At 42.1% G+C, this 21754-nt stretch overlaps 1 protein-coding gene across 1 annotated transcript in view; it reads left to right on the top strand.

Moving 5' to 3' along the window:
• Positions 1–21754, top strand: part of IGF1R (insulin like growth factor 1 receptor) — a 190619-nt gene that overhangs the window by 70915 nt on the left and 97950 nt on the right. The window lies entirely within an intron of this gene.

Genomic DNA, 21754 nt, shown 5'->3' with positions numbered 1-21754 from the left:
AACAAAGTGAATGCAAACACTTAAATGTTTCCGTTATCATTTTATTTGAATGTTGATCTGTCAAGCAGGTATTCCTCAGATTCTTTATGCTCTTGATGAATTACTTGAACAAACATAGACTTTATCAAGGATTTCTTTTGGTATCTGGTTGTCTGCAGTCTGCCTGCTGGTTTTTCTCTTTGAGGTGTTGCAAACCTTTTTCCCTCTCTGCTTGACTAAAGCTAAAATCTTCAACTACAGAAATAATTTGCAGAGTTTGAATAGAAGAAATGAAGAAGTATTCACTTGCAATGCGTAGATATGTTTTCTAACTCTTAAAGTCAGTCTGGTCTTCCTAAATTTATTAATGAATCAGTGATGTGTATATACACATCAGTAGCAAATAATTTTGAAAATAGGCTTGAATGTTTTAAAAATAACAGGTGTTCTTGCAATTACTTAAGTGTTTTTCAGGTTTAAAGAGCTGTGTTGCAGGTTCTTCCCTTTTGTCTACAAAAAGCTGCTGGGACAGTCCACTTGCCTTTTGTGCCTTGTTCACTGGTGTCCTGATTCCACTTGAAACACGGGTGTATGAAATCCAGTGATCTGCGTTTAGAGTAGCAAGGTTGGCTTGTTTTATTTCCAGAGCCTGGTAAAAGTCTCTAAATGTGCAAGATGCCATTTGAGTGCTTTGCCGGAGCAGCAGTTGGAGCAACAGTTGGTAGCGCTTGGAAGCATACCTGATGGCTTTAGTCATCTGAACGGTGCATTTTTGTCAGTGGTGCTGGAGAGGCGAGCAGAGGATTTGGATGGCTGGCAAGTCATGCAGTACCTGAACAGTGGTTTTGAATTTCCCTTAAGGCAGTAGCAGACTTCTGAAACCCATACAACAGAAAATATTAACGTTTCATGAACTCTGTTGAAAGCTTTTGCTTGCTGTTGCAGTAAGGGGTGTCTCATGTTACTAAAAGAGATGGAAATAGACTGTAAATGTTATTTCCTTTTTTTTTTCTCAAGTTTAATTCCTTTGCATGTTGGCTAAGATTCTTGTCTGTAATCAGTGGCAGGTTTTTGCACTTGGCCAGTCAGCCTGTTGAGAGAGGACAGAGTACATCCCACGTGGTAAAGCCTCTTTATTTCTCCCTGGAAGGAAGGAGGCTTCAGATCTACCACCTGGACCCCTGCCCCTCCCTTCTTAGACCTGGCTTGGCTGCTGGATCTCTCCTGGCAGCCAGGGCTGGCTTGGGAAGCCTTTCATTGCTTCCTGGAGTACTTCCTGAAAAGTCTTCAGGGGCTCAATGAGATAAACCTGCTCGTTTCCCCTACGGTTTCCTGATGACTGGTCTACAGTACAACTTTTCCTGTTTCTAACAGGCGGGAAGCTTTTCTTCTCCACCCCCTTGACTGGCCAGTCACAGTTACGGGGTGTTGGTTCGTCCATCCTTTTGCTGTAGCTCTGTTTTACCTTTCTCGTGGTAGTTTTACTGTTTTTTCCTTATCCAGACAGTTTGAAATGAAGTGTTTAAATTTTGCAAAACCCCGATGGCCACGGGGCTATTTGTATGTGCTTCAAAGCAGGGTCAAACACAGAATTGGTAAGTCCTTTCCTTCCATTGGAAAGCAGCGCTGCAGGTGGTAACTTTTTGCTGACCTTGAATCTACCTGATGAGCTATTTTGTGTCCTTTCCCCACTCCCCAGCAGACTTCTCTCTTTGGGATCCCTCTCACTGCTACAAGAGCAGGTGGCATTTGCACTCTTCAGCCTTTAACCCCAACACATTTCTACTAGTTGAGACTTTGGAGTTCTCTGTTGCATTTGCTGGATGCACTGATAATTTGTGATCGGAGCTTTCCCCTCAGTGGAGTGAAAATAACCTCATGTTTGGCAGTTTCATTGCTGCTGTTTGTGTGTTGCTGACCAGTTCAAAATACAAGGTACTCAAATGCATTAGCTTAATTTACACATTGAATATACCGTGATCATGTATGAGTACACAGTGTATTCTGTGTATGTGTACAGTGTTACATATAAATGAATAATGGATTTGTTATCTGTAAGCAGTTTGTTTCTGGATCCTTACTTAAGAAAAGAGAAGAATGTCAATAGGTGTTCTTCCTGCTGTGTCTAGTTGCAGTCTGTATCATCTGCTTTTCTTCTTATCTAGTTACCACACAGTCAAGTGGTATTTTAACTGCAACTCCCAACTGATTTATGGTAGTTATTTTTAACAATAAAAATAATTTCTGCTACTTTAAAATAGGCAAATGTAGTTAGTGAATTAAGAATACAAATGTGAACTTTGTTTTGGGTGAGAAGAGCCAAAACTGAGTAGAAGTTAACTTGCAGTGGGCTCAGGTTGCAATGAGATCTAAGAAACTGGAAGTACTGTTAACTGCAGTGTATTTCAGGCTTCTGTATTTCCAGAGCTTGGAAGTGAAGGACAATAAAGTGTAGCATGTAGAAAAAAAATTTCAGGACAGTCAATCTTTTAATTTAAAAAAAAAAAAAAGGTATTGTCACAGCTGACAACAGTCTAGGTGGTTGTTCAAGAATTACCTAGCTCCCACACCTTGTACTTTAGGAAATGCAGACAGTTAACTGCATCTTTAGCCTAACCAGCTGCAGGAAATAATCTTAAAATTTTAACTGTCTTTTTCCTTTGAATGAGAGTTAGAAGTCCCCCAGGAAGCTATTTAACATTAGCAGTCATTTACTGAAAAGTCTTGATGGTTCTTTTATTCAAAGTAATTGTTTTATGGAGGGTTTTGTTTTCATTGTGCGATTAGAAATAACAAAATACATTGTAAAGATTTCCACTTTTTGAATTTAAGTTCTTATTGCCACTCCAAACACCTGAACTTCCTGACTTAAACAATCTGTCCTTGGTTTTGGCAGCAACAGGTAACAATGTGGTGCATTGAACAGTACCATTCCTACAGAAGGGGTATGTAATGTATAGTGTGTATCTGCTACGTAACTGTTCAGCTGTGTGGAAGTGAGAGTTTAGGGTTGGAAGACTGATGAAATGGGGACTTGTGAGTTTTGGGTGTGTCTCGTTTTTCCCTGCTGTGAAGGAAGTGCAGACCTAAGTGTTGCATTTTTATGTGTCTGTAAGAGCCTGTATGATTTTGTGGAGATGTAGTGACTTCAGTTTGGCCTCATCTATGCATCTAAATTTGGGGATATTTGAGGACTTGATTTGCAAGTGCAGGACTTGAAGGCTTTGATTGATAAACTGCTTTGTTTTCAGTTACTGAGGACAGTTTCGTTTCACATGCCCACCCTTGCACGAGCCTGCGTTAGGAATGCCATCTTTCCAGAGCAGTCAGTGGTCTAATTTATCCTTTTAATTTAACTTAGGGATCATTGATGGTACAGAAGCAACCTGTATTTTACTACGTACAAAACCACCCACAGGCAATGTCTGTGTGATCAGATAGCAGTGCTGGTACTTTGGGTGTAGGACCAGTATGCTTTTCCTACCTGTTAGGCAAGTCACTGATTCCCCTTTCTTGGCGTACACAGAGGTGCCTTTGAAAGGCTGAGACCTGACCTCTGTATGTCTTTGGTGGCTTTTGAAAAGCTTGAGCTTGAACACGTGTCTGTGCATCATGGAGCTGCCAGTTGCTCAAAACTTATATTGCTCTGTATTACTGTTCCATTTTCCATGAACAAGTTCTTTCCATAGCTGAAATTAGCAGGTAGTCTGATATTTTATGTTACCTGGTGGTGACACCATTTTCTCTTGGCTTTCAGTAGTCCGTACAAGTGCTTACTGGTACAAACTTGTGGCAGGAGAGGGGGAGAATAGCAGGGCAGTAGATGGCAGCTTGTCAGTCAAATAAATTTTTTTTTTTCTAGTAGTATTGTAGTCATCTTGGGGGGGAATGGGGACTGAAACTGCTTTTCATAATGTCAGTATCACTGAGTAGCAGCAAGCCTCACAGCTGCAAGCGTCTGCTCAGGGGGGACCTGCTGCTGCCAGAAGTTGAGCTGATAATGATGAGCAGCTCAGTAGTGTAATTAAGGTCGTACTAACTCCAGCAGCTCCTCCTACCTTAAACATAAAAATCCAGGAAACCCATCATGCAGGAGAGCAGTTCAGGGGTGGGTCCTGTCAGGTAGAGAGCACTGAATCCTTATGTTGAAAAACAAGGGGAAGTTCAGAGAAATCTAAGTTGATCATAGAGGAATGTTTGAGACAAACATCCCATGGATTCAGGACATCTTTCACGTCACATTGCTGGAGATCCTTCTTCAGCAACCCATCCACAGCACGCACAACTCTGTGGTACTGGAGGATTCCTAAGAGTAGCTGGAAAGGTTCTGTTGCTTCTGAAACTGGAGGAAGGTGGTGTATAAGCTATCACCTAGTCTGTGCTGTGGTGGGGAGAGTGGGTGAGCAAGGCTTAGAGATCCAGGAGATTCCTTCCAGCCTTGGTGTTTTTTCCTGGATTTCTGAGGTGTGATTTATGAAACGTATCTGAAAAATAGTGTCAGTAAATGCTGACAACATTGACTGTGTCATTCAAAGGAAAGTAAAGCTCTGTTCAAAATTGGGGAGGTGTTTGAGGAATGCAGAAATAAGTGCTTGAAGTAAAACTGCATATGGTATAGGCGTACCGTAAAGATGCTCATTTGTTTCATTTTCGATTCAAAAGACTTGTTCTAGCTGGTGTGACATCTTCACAGGAGCTACTGTCTTTTAATCTACTTCTCTAAATGTCAAATGTGGTTACTCTTCTGCCACTGAATTTATGACCTGTAACAGGATAACGTCATCATAATTTTAAGCTGTTTCAAAAGCTTCTCTTGTGCTTGACGTAACTTACATGACAGATCTTTAAACCAGAGATTTTTGGTTGAAAATGCTTCTGGGCTAAGACTTCACAGAGTAACTTACAGCCCAAAGGAAGTCCTGTGAATCTAAGCAATAAACTTCTTAAAACAGGGTTCATGATGCAAGTTCTTAACTGTAGCAGTGTTAGTGGTGGTTGTTAAACTGAAATATAATTTTGGAAAACGTGTTTCTTGGTAATAGGCAAATGTATTAAGTTGGGCTTTTTTTTTTCTGAGATCAGCTGGTTTCCCTGATATTGTGCTTTGGCTGAAAAAAACACATTTAAGAGTTTGGAAGAAAATCCTTAAGATAGTGCATTGATGATAACGTGCAACCTTGTGCTGCTGAAATAAGTTATTTATTGTGGCTTGGGAGCTAAGTATCTGACCAAATGAATGCTTTATCGCAGCCTGACAGTGTCTCATTGTCTTGCAAGGGCAAAATGACAAGTTCCTCTATGCAAATCCTCCTTGTGTAGCCCCGGAGCAGAGGGCTGTGCTGCTTACCCCTCTCTGTGCAGTGATCTAAGTGTAGCTGTAAGTAGTAGCAGTACATTTTTCAGTGGTTATTAAAATCCAAGAATCCTTTAGAAGAGTAGCCAAGTGGGGTCGAAATGGATTTGCACCCCATACAGGAATAGCGTGCTGCTGGTGTATTTGCTGTGTGAATACTAAAGCACTGCGAAGTCAAGAGTGCTAGGAAGTTTCTAGAGACTTTACAGAAGCATAAAAGTATCAACTACATGTGAGTAAGTTTTCATCACTCTGTTTTGTAAATTGGTCCTGTCATGAGGTGGTCAGTTCAAAAGCTTGTGTTTCCAGTATACCGTGTTGCAGGGAACGATCAGCTGCACCGAGGAACGAGTCCGGTGCGATGGGCGCATCAAAGCTTTGTAAGGTGCTTTTCCCGAGTCCAGTAAATAATTAAAGAAACACTTGGAAATCTTGTTCTTGCACTTTGGTTGGGTTTAACGCATGGGGTTAGAGTGAGGGAGTGACAAGACAAAGTCTGCAGGAACTTTTCCTCACTCCTGCTTGTTTTGATGACGTGAAATTACACGGTACCGTGTCATATCTGTGGTTCCACTTTCCCCATTCTGAAATGAAAAGTGGCCATCTCGGGAGTGTTTTGAAAACTCATACACAGAAAACACTTTGATATCCTCAAAAAAAAAAACAAACCGTGTTCTGTGCTTCATTTGCAGTCTTGATTCCTTAGAAAGGAAAGTAATTATGTTGTTGGCTGAAAGTCTGTTTAATGCTTTGAAGAACAGGTTTCTGTGATGGTATTTGTTGTATGATTTTTTCTTTCTTGCACTTTTTTGAGACATCAGGGTTTCTCTTGCATAAAGATGGTCAAGTGTTGCCCGTGAAAGGCTTGTGATGTCTCCCCAGAGCTGCCACTATCACACGTACCTGGGGAGGGTTCTTGCTCTGCGTTACTGGGAAGCTGGAAGTGGCATTTCTACTCCAGGTGGCTGCCTGAGAAGTCACGTTCTCCGTGCTGCAGCTCTCTGAGTAGAAGTGGTGTTTTCTCATGCCAGAGGATGTTTATGTGCCAAGGATGTGTTTTTCAAAGAAATGCATGCATGTAAATCAGCCTGTGTTTATGGATTTTTTTGATTTCAGGGTGTGGTTGTAGCAGGCAGGCTCTTTCTGTGCTCGAGTCATGAAAACAGACAGCAATGACAAACGGGGTGAAGCAAACGAAGTGCTGAGGAGACGGGGAGCGTGTGCTTTTAAAAGCGGTGATGAGGCAGGGTAACTCGGTGCCTCTTTCTCCCGCCTGTGGAGGCCCTGGGTCTGTTTTAAGCTGCTCCAGGCACTGCAGCCTGGTCTCAGCGAGCGTGTCGGCGTGAGGCACCTCGAAAGGGGGGAAGGAGAGGGTGGCCTGTTTCTGCCCTTTGTGTGTGTGGGAAGAGGAATGAGATGGCGTTTGGCTTTCCACACAGCCTCCCCAAGCTTGAACTGAGGATGCTTGTTTGCCATTAGGCCAGCGGTTGTGTTGTTGCTTCTATCCCAGAAAGAGGTTTCTCCTGGCTCTGTTTATGAGCCAGTGCTGTTTGAGCTGGCTCTGATTGGGAGGAAGGAGGGAGGCAATTAATGTTGTGCCCTCTTGTTTTTCTCTTGTACAGGAAGAAAAAAGCTGAGGAGCCTGTCCTCCTCCTCTGAGTCAGCCGTGGTTACGGTTTGCTGAGTAGGCGTGCATGTTTTGAAGGGAAAAGCAGCTCCAAATTAAGTCAACTAAATACTGTGCCCAAATAAGTTTGGGGAAGCTCCCCCACCTTGGACATACTCTTGCTAGAGCTGATAGTTTGGGGTAAAACTGGTTTATGATAGTTACTAAAACTATTGTATGCATTGAGTAATTCTTGAGCTAAATAGGAAAACAGGTTCTGTGCCCTGGTGAGTTTTCCATTTTGATCACAGAATCACAGAATGTTAGGGATTGGAAGGGACCTCGAAAGATCATCTAGTCCAATGCCCCTGCCGGAGCAGGATAGCTGCTGTTACCACAGCAAGTTGAGGTACTGAGCCGCAGTGAGAAAGTAGGATAAAGTATTAACACCAGTAGTATGATCTCCCTTCTGTAGGTACATCCAGACCTTGCTCGGACAGCAAAGGTGAGCTATCTCCTGTGTGATATGATCTAGGTAATCCTGCTCCGGCGGGGGGATTGGACTAGATGATCTTTCGAGGTCCCTTCCAATCCCTGACATTCTGTGATTCTGTGATCTGCATGCGTACCGTGCATGTTGTGTTGGGTGACTTGTGGTCAGTGTGAAAAAAGAGGGTCTGGAAGAGGACTTTGTAAAATCAGAAGATAACTGGGGAGGCAGAAAGGAGCATCTTGCATGTGGTGGAATAGAAGAAAAAAGGATGCCCAGGGAGTTCCTGTAGGAATCTGACAGCGCAAAAAAATAATCTGCAAGTTGATAGGTGAATGTAATCACATTGTGAAGCAACTCTCTAACAGTATTAGGAAATGACACACAGAGAGAAACCTAATTCCCCCACTGGTGTGTTTTGCCTGTCATTGCCCTACACAGCAAAATAATTTAGTTGAGAACTTCAGTTAAAAAAACAAAGAAACTGATACATGAATGTTTGTGTTCAGCAAATGCTTTATGAGCCTCTTAAATTTGAGAATTGCCCTGTTGATACTGGTTGAGTACTGCAGGAAGGTGAGAACTAACTTCGGTTGGCACCAGTTCTTTCTAGATGAAAACAAATGTGTGCTCTGTGAGGTGTCCTGCTTCTCTTTTCCAGTATCAACTATGGAAAGTACTGGGACACTTCAGTGAATTTTTAACTGAGCCACATATAGGTGCTTTTAGATCTAGTGGTGACGTCTGCGGTCTCAATTGTCAGTACAGCGTTGAAATACTAGCTATAGGTGATGAGGAGTGGACTGACGGGTGAGTGAAGAGATGGGAAGTACAAGAATATCCCAGTGTCCACACAGCAGTAAAATGGGTGACCTGTTGCTGAGATAAAATGGAGGTAAGTGAAGTTCTTGTTCCAACTGTGACTCAAGGGCTCTGCTTAGGGGTTCAGTGTTAGGACACGGGAAGCAGCTGACCCAGGCTTGATTTGTGTGTGTAATCTCTCCAGTATTTTGCAGGGAAGCCTGGCTCCTAACTGTACACCTTCTGATGCTACTGGTTGTTGCCAGTGTGACAAGAAATGTTATTTCCTTACTTTTGTCTTAGTTGCTATATCTTTGCTGACAGAAATAGTCTCTTCTTATTTTGTGACAGAGATGGAAACTCATTTGTTCTGCTTGTTGTGCATATCTTATCTTTTTTTCCTGCTGAAATGAGCATAATATGATTTATAGTGGTTACTTCTTGGATAAACTGATCTGAAATGAAATGTAAATGATAGCGTGTATTTTGCCAGCACGACTGGAGTTCTAAGTGTACATCCTGTTTGTGATTTTGTTTTGCTGTTTTATGAGGACTTTGATCATGGTGAAGTTGCAAGAAAGTACATAATGATGTTTAAGTGGAAGGGGAATGTATAAAAGCTGTTTTACTAGTCATAAGCCTGTGCTCAGCCTGTATAAGAGACTTTGAGCTGACACCCCCAGGAAAAAAATAGAAAAATATGTGGACTTTCTGGCTGGATGAAAAATTAATATTTTTGTTGAATACTAAATACTAAGCTGTCTCCTCTAGAGTTTCTGGTTCAAAGTGAACAAGTTATTTCCATCACTAAGAGTTGTCTTGGGTCTTGGTAGAGTGTTGAGATTTGAGACCAAGTTTCCTCTTGCGAGATACGATCACTGCCACTTGCAGTTTGTGGCTTCTGGTTTTTGTACTTGAAGCTTTGTTAGCTGTAGGGTGATGGGGAGTGTTTTGTGACTCGTGATGTTTGGGTACGTGTGACATGGATATTCTTCGGACCCTCCAGGACAAAAAGTGTATCTCCGTGCTGTTCGAGGTTGTGGAGGATTGAGGTTAAAACAGAAAACTACTCTTTCAGATTGTCACGTTTTCCGTACTGAAAATATCTGGTCCATGAGCTAGAGGAAGAGCTGTGATTTATAGGCTACAAAAACAACCATGTGTTGTTTATCTGAAAAGTTTGATCTGCTTTTGATACTAAAGAGCAAAGGATTGCAGAGCTTTGAGATACCATGCTCCAAAGTTGGTGGTTTTTTTTTTGGTAACCTGAAAGGGCTATTTCACTTATCTCTGAGGCTGTCCAGAGACCTTCTCTCATCATATAATACCTCTGCCAAAGGACTTATTTTGGGGGCAGATGCACAAACTTCCTTCTTACTAGGTTGTTTCCTAAAGCGTTGTGCTATGCAGCAATGATCAGAGGTTTATATACAGAGAAACTTCCAGCCAGTGCTGTGAAAAAGGTTGATGATTGTGTTGTGCTTTTTTCTCATAAAAGTGGTTCTTTGATTGTAAGTTGTGACGTTGCTTTGTTCATCAAAGCAGTGCTAAGATACATATATAATGTGTGTGAATGATGTGTGTATATATAAATACATACATATAAAAATAAAAACCTTAGTACTAACTTCAGTTGATACTTTTAAAACGTGGTCAGTGCACAGTAGCTTAGCTAAAGGCGTGTGGCCTTGTGCATGGAGAAGGTGTAACTGGTTGATGTCTCCACCAAACAAAAAATTTAGTCTCGATGAATCAGGCCCAACAAGAAGCTGAATGGGCGCTACACCCCAATTTACCTCTTACTCTGTTTAAGGTGATGATACAGAAATCTGTTCTGCTGAGCAAGTTGTGCATTTTTTTTTTTTCTCCTTGCTGTTGAAGTGCCCTGTACTTCAGGAGACACAGATGATGTGCACAAGAGTTTGGTATTACAGTTCTGCTCTAAGAATTTTCTGTCCTTGCTAGTGCTGTTGCAATTAAAACAGTTCCACAAATGTGCATGGAAACCATGCCCGTAGAAAACTGGTGCTGGAGTATTCATCAAGAAATGTTCTGCAGAGCTTGTGGGTTGAACCGTTTCTTCTGGAGTGTAAAATCTTTGGTGATCACACCTGTGGGGAACAACAGTTGCAAGTGGCTTTCATCAAATGCCAGTGGGAATTTCTCCCCAAAGTATGCTTTAGACTTACATAGGCAACTCTCAAAATATTTTACAAATAGTTCTTTTGGGGAGAGATGCCAGCTGTGGTTTGTGTCTTTGGATCCGATAACAATATGCCTGCTCTTCAGAGGGCATGGCTATGGGTGAAAAATTGTCTTCAGGGTTTCATGGATGTGTGACAAGAGGGAATGGAACCTGAGAGGTGATGTGGGGCAGCAGTGGGGGGACACCTGCATTTTTTGAGTGCCTTTTGTGTGAATCTGAGCTGGTTGATACACGCATGGAGCAAACAGTCATCTCTCAGGGGTTTTACTGTCTCTTTTTGGTAACTGAATACATCCAGGTGGGTCAGATGTGGTAACGGTTATCTGGATGGGAGTTTAAAAACCCTATTTTCTTTTGAAATGTCTGCGAGATGATGGATCACTGCTGAGGATCTTGCACCATTTCACAGTATTCTGTGGGCATTTTTATGTAACATTGTCACTGAAATATCTGCACCTTTAATCCGTTTGATTCAAGTTTGAACTTGTGTTAATTCAAGGTCTTTTTTTTTTTACATGTTCTAGAGAGCAAATTGCTAAGGTGATAAAGATGCAGCTGGGATCTTGGGTTAGTTCTGCAATACCTATGGGTAATTTTTCCACTAGTGTAAATGTGATCCTTCCTTTCTTCCTACACGGTGTAAAATGAGCAAATTAGCAGGGCAGGGCTTCTTTTCCTGCTTGTGAGTTGGTCGAATGCCTGCTCTCACTTGCATGCTGGCTGGGCTGGGGGCCCCCCTGGAGGTTTAGCAAAATGGAAGAGTGATGTTATTTGTCATCTTTTATATTGTCACATTATTCTAATTTTGGAATAAGGAACTGCTTTCTTAAGGGAATTACTTATCATCTTGGAAAGCTGGCTGTAAAAGTACGTCTGTTATTAAATGGCTTTGTAAGAAGTGGATTAAAACTTCCTGATTTATTGTTTAGCAGGAGAATTGTTCATTGTTCAGCAGGAATTAGGTTTGTTTAGCAGGAGAATCAGAAATGAGTAACTCATACTGATGGTGACACTTTCAATAAGTTAATTAATTTTCTGATAATAAACCAAGGTCCTTGGTCAGGCCTTGGCCCCCTTTACCATTTATCATTAGTTACCCAGTTTTTGAGAAATGTTCATAAATGTTTTGCTTAGCATTCCTACATCTGTGCAAGTCCTGAGCATAACAGGTGGATTCTTTACCCTCCTGCATGTCTTCCTCGCTGCTGTGCACATTTTCTATTTCATTTTTCTTCTTCTTTTAAAACATTTTGGGAATTCCCCTTTGTAACTACAAACAGTGTACTGTATTGCCCATGTTTTATTAATACTGATACTGTTATGGCACGTTTGAGTCTTGTTCTACCTAATTAAAATGTTCTGAAGGAAATCTGAGCTGCAAATAACACAAAGACAAACGTAAGGAGTAATAGTTACCTCTACATGCATGTAAGCTGGGGATGCTTAGGAAAGCTTTTTCATGGCTTCTAAGCTGGCAAAACTTGAGGTGATAATTTCTTCTTGAAATCTTGTCTTGTGTGTTTCTCTATATACATACAGCTATAGATTCTTTTCTTAGCACCCCCCTGTGCGGAGGGAGGACAAAGGCAAGCTTTGAGAAGCCAGGCTGGCAGGAGAGGTGCTGCGTGAACCCCGGGCTGAGCCTGCTGGCATCCCTCCTGTCCCACGCGCGGGCAGCTCTGTCGCGGGCGGCAGCCGGAAAGCCGCTCTCCGTAAACACGCTTGGAAAAGTCTTCCCACCGTCCCAAATTTTGGGTTGAGGAAGAGGTTTGAGAGAGGGGGGAGAGAGTGGATGACTGCAGAAAAGTGATTAAATACTTCCTAAAGCGAGCTTGTCCCTGTGGCTGCGTGTCGGCGAGGGGCACGTGCTGCGAGTGCGCACCCGGCGCTGGGCTCGGAGCTCCCCAGCAGCCATTTATGAATGAGGCACCAGGACGGGGAGGAGGGATTTCAGCTACAGTAACAGTCTGCTGCAGGGCTTCATTCACGCCTTGTAGTCTCAGTGTAATTGACGCTGTGTTTTAATCACGCTATGTCCTATTTTTTTAAAACAAAATACATTCCTCCTTTTTCTAATTGGATCTGTCGTGTGATTTACTTTCCTTCCATGCTGTTGCTTTCTGCATCTCTTCCCCTTTCTGCCCCTGAAGCCCACCCATATGCTAAAGGTCGTGGCTCCTGGTTTTGTTTTTTTCTTTATAATAAACCACTGAACGGCACAGCCACTCCATTTCTCATCTGCCCCGGTTCGGAGGCATGGGCAGAGCTCTGCACCTCATCGCTGGACTCCCCCCCCATGCCCCTCGCCGCCCCGGGTGCAGGCGTTGTATCTGCGTCTGTCCTGCGTCACCCACCCCTGAGATGGCTCTGGGCGGAGGAAGCACCAGCCTGGTTTGAGGCACAGGATGAAGGGCTGGATGAAGGGGGACTGTGGCTAGTGCAGAGCCTCCCCCCCTTCCTCCTTCTAGCTACTTTAGGTAGCCCATTATTTTCCGCACTTCAGACCCCTTTGTTGTGACTGAATTGAAGCCGGGTGACAATGGCACCCTTGCTTCCTATTCACAGCAAAATGAAGAGACAGGCCATTGTCCTGAGCATAATTGAGCCTCTATCAAAACAAAAACACAAAGAGATGGGCAACTCAGTTAAAGCTGCTTGTTTGTGCTGTAACAGTGGAGACTGTTTAGGACTAGAAACCTAATTACCAGCAGTAAGCTTTTTAAAGCCGGTGCAGCATCCCCTTTTAGTTTAGGAAGTGCGAGTTAAAAAAAAATAATTTTTTTTGAGATACTGAATGTTATTTACAAGTAGTGATGTCACTGGTGACACCTCACAAACCACCTACTTCCCAAATTTGATTTTATTTTTTTTTTTAAACCCAAGCCTGGTCCACAAGAGATCACAAGTTCCAGCATCAAGAATATCTACTCAGTTTAGACACCTAAGACAGCAGTTTCATAAAATATTTAAGCAGCATGTGCTTGGTTGAGTTTATATTGTCTTGTTTCAGTACTGCATTTTCCATTTGCCCCAGCAAACCTGTGTTGTCAGCTGTTGTTCTTCCTGTCTTTTGAAGTTTCAAAACATAATTAGTAATTTTCCGCTTTTCCTACATGCAGAGCAGCATTTTTCTATAACCAGTTTCCTAAGAACTGCCATAAAGTGGCCAAAAATACCCCATATGTAAGTTCACTTTCTTAGCCTAGATGAGAAGCTTTACAAGTCACTTCCACTGCAGTGCTCATTTGTCGGCTGTAGGACAGTGAAAATGTTTGTGCCAGTCAGTGGCAGGTTGATGCTGCTGCTCATCGTCCTCCTGATTAACAGCCCAGTTTCTTTTCTGATCATCCTTGAGTAAAGGGTGGTGCACCCTGGGTTAAAACAATTAAAAAACCCTGTGTTGTTATTTCCAAAGAAGTTGATATTTTGATCATCTGAGGATGTGCTAAGATTTAAATCCACTTCACCTTTTGCTAAGCAAATGGTGATTTCCTAGGAGGTACTGAAAATTGTGCATATTCTGGTGTGCCCAATATATGTGGGGGGGCAGATTTTCCAATAAGGAAAATCTCAGTAAAGAGTAGGGATCTCCAGGCTGGCCTGTGGCTTCAGAAGGACTCTTTAAAGGGGTTATTTGGCCGGATATGGGAAACTGATGAAAAGGTTGGGAAGTGTGGTGAGGGAAGCTAATTTCCTGTTTTTTTTGTGTGATCCTTTGAGAATTGTATCTAGTGGGAACGAATTGTCCTGGGAGTGGTGGTGGGGGAAGGTTCATCTTGCTTTTTTCCTGTTAATATTATGACTCTGAAATAATTTTTAAACTGGGTAGGCATTTTACATTTTGGAGACAAACGCTGAACTGTTGGTTGAAGGTGTTGTTGCTGATGGCTGTAGTGAAGCGAGGGGAAGGCGGAAACACCAGCACTTGTTTGGGCACATAGGGTTGAGCAGAGCTCCCTTCCTCAGAGCAAAACCTGGCCAGACCACTTCTTGTGCTAGTGATACCAAAGTAAGCAGTGATAAACTTCAAATGATATAAAACTAAGTAATCTGGTTCCCTAAGATCTGTATCCTTTTTAGTATTGGAGTTAAGGGCCTCTTTGTGACTCATACCCACTAATGTAGACACAAGTCTGTCTGAAGAACAGCCTTAAGGGATGAGTAAGCTGAGATGACTTGAGAGGCTTGTGGGCTACGAAAGGCTGGCTAATAGTGACTAGAATGAGACTTCAGGTTGCTACAAAAGATGTCTGCAGATTATGTTAGTTTTCCGATGATGAGAAATACACAAATAATGGAATATAGTGCAGAAATTAGTTTTCATGTAAAGAATTAAGTACGTGGGGCATACTATGGGCATAGGAGTTGATAAGCTTGCAGCTTCAAGACCCAGCAGACAAGAAAGCTCTTGAGCAGTAGAACCAAGCAGAGACTTGGCTGTTCTTCCACCCCAGCCTGCATATAGTCGTATTTGCATTTTTTTTTTCCCCGAGAGTCAACCAGATCAACACTTTGTTTCCGTGTGAGTGTAGGCTGCAGACATGTTTCATATGATCCCACCAAAGTGGTGCACAGGCATCTGCACAATCCTGCTCTAAATGTTTCAGGGAGGTTTTTTTGGGGCCAGTTCTTATTTAAGTTTTCTGTAAACAAGGAAGATACTGGAATGTTTTGGGTTCCTTTTCTGGAAGGACCTTGTCAGTCTCTTCTCTCTCTGCAGTTCTCTATCATTTATATTAGGAGGATACTCAGCCAAGCACATGATACTTAAATATTTTGCGAGATTGTTGGCTTATCAGGCTTAGTTCAGGAGATACCCTTGATGCTGGAACTTGTGATCTCTTGAGGACCTGGCTCAGAAAAAAACGCAGTTTGGGAGGTAGTTGCTTTGTGAGTTGTCGTCAGCGATATCACTACTTGTAAATTCTTGCCTAGCTATTTTTAATATTTGGAAATGTGCAAAGCCTGTCAGTATGCCAGTTTTTAAAACTGTTGAAGAAAGTGTAGGAAAGAGCTCATCTTGCACCACATAAGTGAGCTCTTCCTGTCGAGGTTAAATAAGCGGAGTCTGAACTCAGCTGATCAAAGGCAGGCGCACTTATCCAGCGAGTAACTTTAGAGGTTTAGCTCCAGGCGATGCTCAGTGGTTGCCCTCCAATTCTGAGCCCTCTGCTAATAAAAATCCTTTCTCCTTCTCTGAGATTTTACCTAGTTGCACATACGGGGCTAGGATTTGGGAAGGGAAGTGGGGAGGGATGTGTTTGTGGCTTTGCAGTTTCAGACATGTTCTTTGGGGGTTTTGTAAGCTATTTAGTGAAGCTGAGCTGAAACAAAGAAGGAAAATACCTCTCAGTTTCCTCGTATTAATATATTATTAAACAAACAAACCCATAACAATTGTCAGTTATTTTTGTTATGTGGAAAATATATATTATTTTATTTTGTGGTTATCTTTTCTTGGAATTAAATTAATTTGTTGCCAATGGTAGACTAAATGAAGACTGAAAGGAGATAGGGGAAATCCCGGATTTTCTAATCTTTATATCTAGTGTGAGCTAAGCCTCTGTTCTGTGCTTGCTAGGTGAATTCCATTTGAGCAGCTTGAACATAACAAAATTAAAGATTCAAAGCGAGCCTGTGGGGTAAACCGATGGATAATTCCTATTCTTCAGAGAGAAGCCACGTGGAGATGGCCAAGTCTGGCTGCATGCGGAGTTTGGTGTAGGTACGTGGAGCTGTGACCTTGCCGCAGGTTAAAACTGGACAAACTACTGGCCTGGATACAGTTTTCAGTTCATACATTTCAGAAGAAACTCTGTCCTCATGCATCTTGACTGCATCTGGTTTTAAAATATCCCTGTGATCTCCACATGAATTCTTTTTCCTGTAGCATACACACTTACTGCAATGCTTCCAGACCAGTCTGGTGTTTTGAACATAAAGAACATGTTATCTGCATCTCTGCTTGTCTCACGGATTTCTTTCATTACAGAGCTTTTTTTGCATGACGTAAATTTGCCCTCCTTTATTTATGTCTGGGGCAGAAATTTTTTATCTGTGGTTCGGCAGCAATGGGCTGATAAATAAGGTGATACCGTGTGATATTATTATGGATTGTTCTGTGGTTGATTCTAAGCTACTGCAGGAATTTTTTAATTGCCACTGACTTGAGCACTTTTTAAAACAAATTAAAAAAACACAAAAACAAAAACAAAAAACAAACCAACAACCCACCACCAAAGCAAAACATGGCCCTTCTGTGTTTTTGTACACTGCAGTCTTTGCCTTGGAGGTAATTAAAAATGTAACTGTTCTCCTTAGTGGGATTTCTACACAGCTGTATTTTCACCAAGCATGTCTGGGTGCAGCTGGTTAAACAGAAACATAATAAACACAAGGAATGGCTGGCATTGTACTCAGAGGCTCTTAAATATATGTGTGTATATATATTTATTTAAGAGCAGATCCTGTACAGTAGCTTGAGTTATACCAAGTAGCCTAGAGAGCTTTTTTGAAGTGACCTTGGAAAGGACAGGTGCAGTTAGGGAGGTGCTGGCTTGGCTTGTCATGGTGAGTGCATCTGTGTTCTCTGGTCATATGGATGTATAGACCGTGTTGTAGTTGCTTGGGGGGGGTGGTGGGCTGGGGTTGGGTGTTATTTGCTTGTGTGAGGTTTTTTTTGGTTTTGGTTTGTTTTTTGTTTTCCTTTTTTAGACTACTGTGACTTGTCTCCATGCCGCTGTGTTCTCCACAAATAAAAAGATGAGCATGGATGTGGGTCCGAACTGTAATTGCTTGCCATTGGGGGTGAGTTGCTGTGGTTAAAACTGGCCCCACCTATGATAACCTTGTGGTTTGTCCTTGTCAAATGATCATAACTGTGTACTGGGGGCTTGACGTCTCACTGCCGGGGATGAGAGTCTTTTATCATAATTTGAGCACACTGACTTCACTGAAAGACTAAACTCCACGAAGCAGGCTCGTGGGAAGGGCAGTACAAAATGCCTTGGCAGCCTTGGGATTGTACAGTTTACGTAGTTTTCCAGTACTGTTTAGGTATTTGCTCCTGTAACATGATCTTGAAGGAGTCCTGTTTAGAAATAAATGAATTTTGTTTGCAGCGAAAGTTTATGGCAGTTTTGTCTCCCTTGTATGTCTCCTTCCTCCACAATCCAAACACACGCAGCTCCCAGCTAGCAGCTGTGCCTCTGTTGTGTGTTGCTATCCCTGCCACGTGGATGCAAAATACCTTCACATTTCAGTTCTCCAGGTACAGGTTCAGACCTATTCCATTTTTCTTCTTTAGTCCTGTTAATACTGATGCCTTGATCAAGATGTGCTCTTTTTTTTTTGCCTTTGCTCACTGCTGTTTTTCAGGGTAGCTACTAATGTGCCTCCAGCTCTGGAGCTGACAACCGTGGGGGCCCAGGAACAGAGGTTGTGGGTGCCTGCCCTGACTGTCTGACCTCTTCCTTTGAGTGGACTGGACCAAACGGGTTAGGCAGCAGTAGCTGTGTTTTTCAATAGTGCTTCTACCCAGGCAGTGAGGCTGTTAATGTAAAGAGAAATGTGGGATTGCCAGCCTTTACCTTCATGGCAGTGCATTGCCTGTGAAAGCCTTGGCTTGTAGCCTGAGAAATTTAAGCAAAACAGAAAAGTGATGATTGTGGTGATAGCAGAGAAGGTTGTTGACCAGCGATATTTTGGTTGCTTGGCAGAACTGGGAGCCTGTCTGCTGCTTCTCAAAAAACACAGAGCTATGAAGTGCAGTCTTGCAAAAAAACAAACCAACAAAAAACCCAACAAAATCCCCCAACCAACCAACCAACCCACCCTACCACAGAAACAGTGTGTTCAACATTGGACGTTTGCAAGCACTATGTTACTGCCTCAGGTGTCTCTTGCTGAAGGCATGGCTTTGGCTTGCATGGCGCTTGTGTGGGATGAGGAGCCCAGGCTGGTGGCAAGGTGATGTTGAGTCAGAGCTGCTCAAAGTCTCTCCTTACAGGTCCTGGCCTCTCAAGAAGGCCCTGTTCGGGGGGTGATTGCCTGAGATGACCGGCTTATGAGCTGTTACCGCTCTGCCTCCAAGTGGTTGAACATTTTGGGAAATAATAAAGTATCTATGATTCTATGATTCTAAATCTTGATAGATTCTGGAAACTTTGTCTGAGGTAAATAAAAGTTCAGTAGACATCAGCCTTGTGTGCATCATCTGGCAACTGAGAGAGGGGAATCGGAGTGAAGCGCAGACTCTAAACACACAGCCTGTGAAATCTAGAACAACACAGTATACAGCATTTCCTTTATGCTGGTTGTTTGTCTCCATCTCTGTCACATAAAGTAGTACCTCTTCCAGTAGGGCTTGGGGTGCTGCCTCTTTATAAAAAATAATCAAGGTCTGGATGACAGGATCTGAGTAATGTGCTTCTCAGTGCTGAAACAGAGACCGGTAGATACAAAACTAAATATTATGTGATGAGCCCTTGATGATGCTACTGTTCATAAATAGGGAACCAAGCAATGTGCACATGGAAGTTGTCTCTGGATTCCTCCTAATGTACTAGAGTACTGAATGTACCGTATCAAGTTATTACATGCTGTTTTTCCTTCCATTGCCATCTGTTATCTCTCTTCTGGTCCTTATCTTTAACTCTGCAAATCCTCGTAGAAATTTCTTGAAAATACTGAAGGGGGAAGCTGGCTCTTAGGTAATGCTTTTATTCATGGAGCGTTTGCTTTTATTTGCACCACCCTCTTCATTTCATCGTGGTATCTTTATGTGTATTTTGGGTGCAAGACTAGTGTGATCTAATTTGCTGACTCCAGTAATACCATGTAGTTTAAGAATAAAATACTGGAAATCGTAAGTTCCATAAGCTTGTCCTTTCCCCGAAGTAAAAAATAAATAGCATCAGATGTGCCAGCCTTTTCCATCTGACTAATGTCCAGTGTATAAGCAACCTATTTTCATGCTCGTAGAAACTTCTTTCCCAATCTCAAATTTTAGGAACCCTGAGAGTAAGTGCCTGCTACACGTAATACTTGAGAGCATCAAGGCAGTTGTCACCGTGTTATTCTGTTTAGTGTGCCAGTCGGTGAGATAATACCATATGTTTATTGTTAGTGTAGGGATTTAGTTTGAACTCAGAAGGGCAGCGTGACTTTCCAGGATGCTCTCCATGGATGATACTAATGCTTCTCAATTCATGTTTGAATATTCTCGCAGTAAAGTCTTCTGATTCAGTGAATAAGGGGGAATAAGAGGAATACAAGCAGTAAGATGCTAACGAAGTTTATGACATTTGGGGTGTGAAAGGAAGGAGAACTCATTTTAAGAGCATTCAGTTATGTGCTTTGATTTGTTTTTAGGGTAAGAAACTACTGTCTTGAAACACTGCAAGTCCTTACGGCTGCAGAGCTGCTTTTGAGTATTGAGAAGTTTCAAAATGGGGTAACAGGAGGATTGTTCTGTTTATGATGGTGGGGACATTCCCCCCTTCTTTTGGTAATTCAGAATCCTTTGGTTTACTTGCTCTCAAAATGAAGGCAGTCATAAGTGATAGCTGAATATGATACTGTTTGTTCCATTTATATAAATTTTGCTTTGAGTTGAGTTCTGGCAGCTTTGCTGAGTGGGAAGCTGATATGTTTGGCCTCTGTAATGGCTGTGTGGGCTGTCATTAGGAGGTGTTTTGCAGAAGTTGCTGTATCTTACCTTCTCACTTCATTATAAAGCTTAAACATGCGATCTGCCCTCTCCCAGCTGGCATAGTGTTTGTGGGTCTGAAGTGGTTTTAAAAGCCTTGGGTTGCCAGGCTTGCACAGAATGTAGCTTGTATTGCAGACTAGCGAGGAACTGCTGCGCTGTCCTTCTGGTTTTGTACCCCAAGTATTTTTATTAGCAAGGTACCTGCCTCTGAAGGAGAGCACCTCGCTATGTAATTATGAAATGCTACCTTGCATTGCAGAACAGGGTTTCCACATTCAGGTAAGCCTAAACACGTGATCCAAACCTAGGCTAAATACTATTGTCTTGCTGTTGGAAATCGGGAGTTATGTTAGTAAAGCAAAATGTGATGAGCTGGAAAAACATCAGGGCCATGAGGGAATGACAAAGTTACCAGGTCAAACAATGCCACGTAAGGGGCTCTGTGTGATTGAGAATGGTGAGAAGCTCCTTGCTATGGTAAGTAAGTAGCTCATCCTACAGGATCACAAAAATAAAACATGCCAACAAATTAAATCTTAAATAGTTGAACTAAAAATAAACTTACAAAGGTAAATTACCTATTTTTCTGGCAATTTGTGCATGGGAGTTAAGGGCAAACTTCATGGAGACCACGACACTGGACGTGCAGATACATAGGAGGTGCTTGTCAGTGTTGTCAAATGGCTGCACCACATGTAAAGAAGGGAAATGTAGTTTCTACGTTCTCGAGAAAAACACTGGAGATTTCCCTCTAAATTATCTGTATGTGTGGAGGAATTATAACTTGCATAACCATGAAATTCTCTTTAGATTTTAGGCAAACACTCATTGTGAAGGCCTACAAAACATCAAGGCAGAAATGAGCAGAAGAGCAGCTAGCAGATAAGCATTGCAAATGCTCAGATAGTTATCTGAATCTTTTTGGTTTAGAAATTGGGTTTGGGAATCTGGAGAGAGCCTGTTCTCACGATAAGATGTCTTGTAAAGCCCAGACTCCCACTAGTCAAGAACAGCACACGTTTAGCCTTTCATTTAAAGGATTGAATCACTGTACTGAACAGAGGTGGTGTTAGATGTGCCTCGCATCTAAAAATTACCATTTGGGTCTCTGGCTAAAAGTTTTTAGGAGATAGGCAATCTGGTATTAGAAAGTAAATGTTCTGTTAACTAGGTGTTTCTCTTAATGTGCTCACAATTTTCCTGAAAGCATTTTAAAGTGTAATATGTACAAAAGGAGTAGGAATAGGTATAAATGCAAAGATCTGCTTAGCTATTAGAGTTAATTTTTGGAGGTTTTCTTTGTCAACTATTTGAAGTGCAGTCAGTCTTGTCCAAGGCACTCTTACGAAATGTGTCAGAACTGTATAAAAATACTCTTTTCCGTGCACACCTGTATGTTTTAACTCAGTACATAGTTGGGGCCCCTGAGGTATAAAGCACTTACGCTCCACATTTTTTTTCCGGAGTGCTAGTCCAGTGCTTGCACTAAAACCTGTAACTTTTAGTGACATTTTGAGATTGTGTGGTTGATAAACGAGGACACTGCTTGTAAGATAGCCTTGTTTAATCAGTGCTAATGTTTAAAAAATAAATAAAGGCACCCAGTA

The sequence above is a fragment of the Nyctibius grandis genome, chromosome 11, assembly GCF_013368605.1.
Source record: "Nyctibius grandis isolate bNycGra1 chromosome 11, bNycGra1.pri, whole genome shotgun sequence".
Classification (NCBI taxonomy): domain Eukaryota; kingdom Metazoa; phylum Chordata; class Aves; order Nyctibiiformes; family Nyctibiidae; genus Nyctibius; species Nyctibius grandis.
This window is presented reverse-complemented; position numbering and strand designations above follow the sequence as displayed.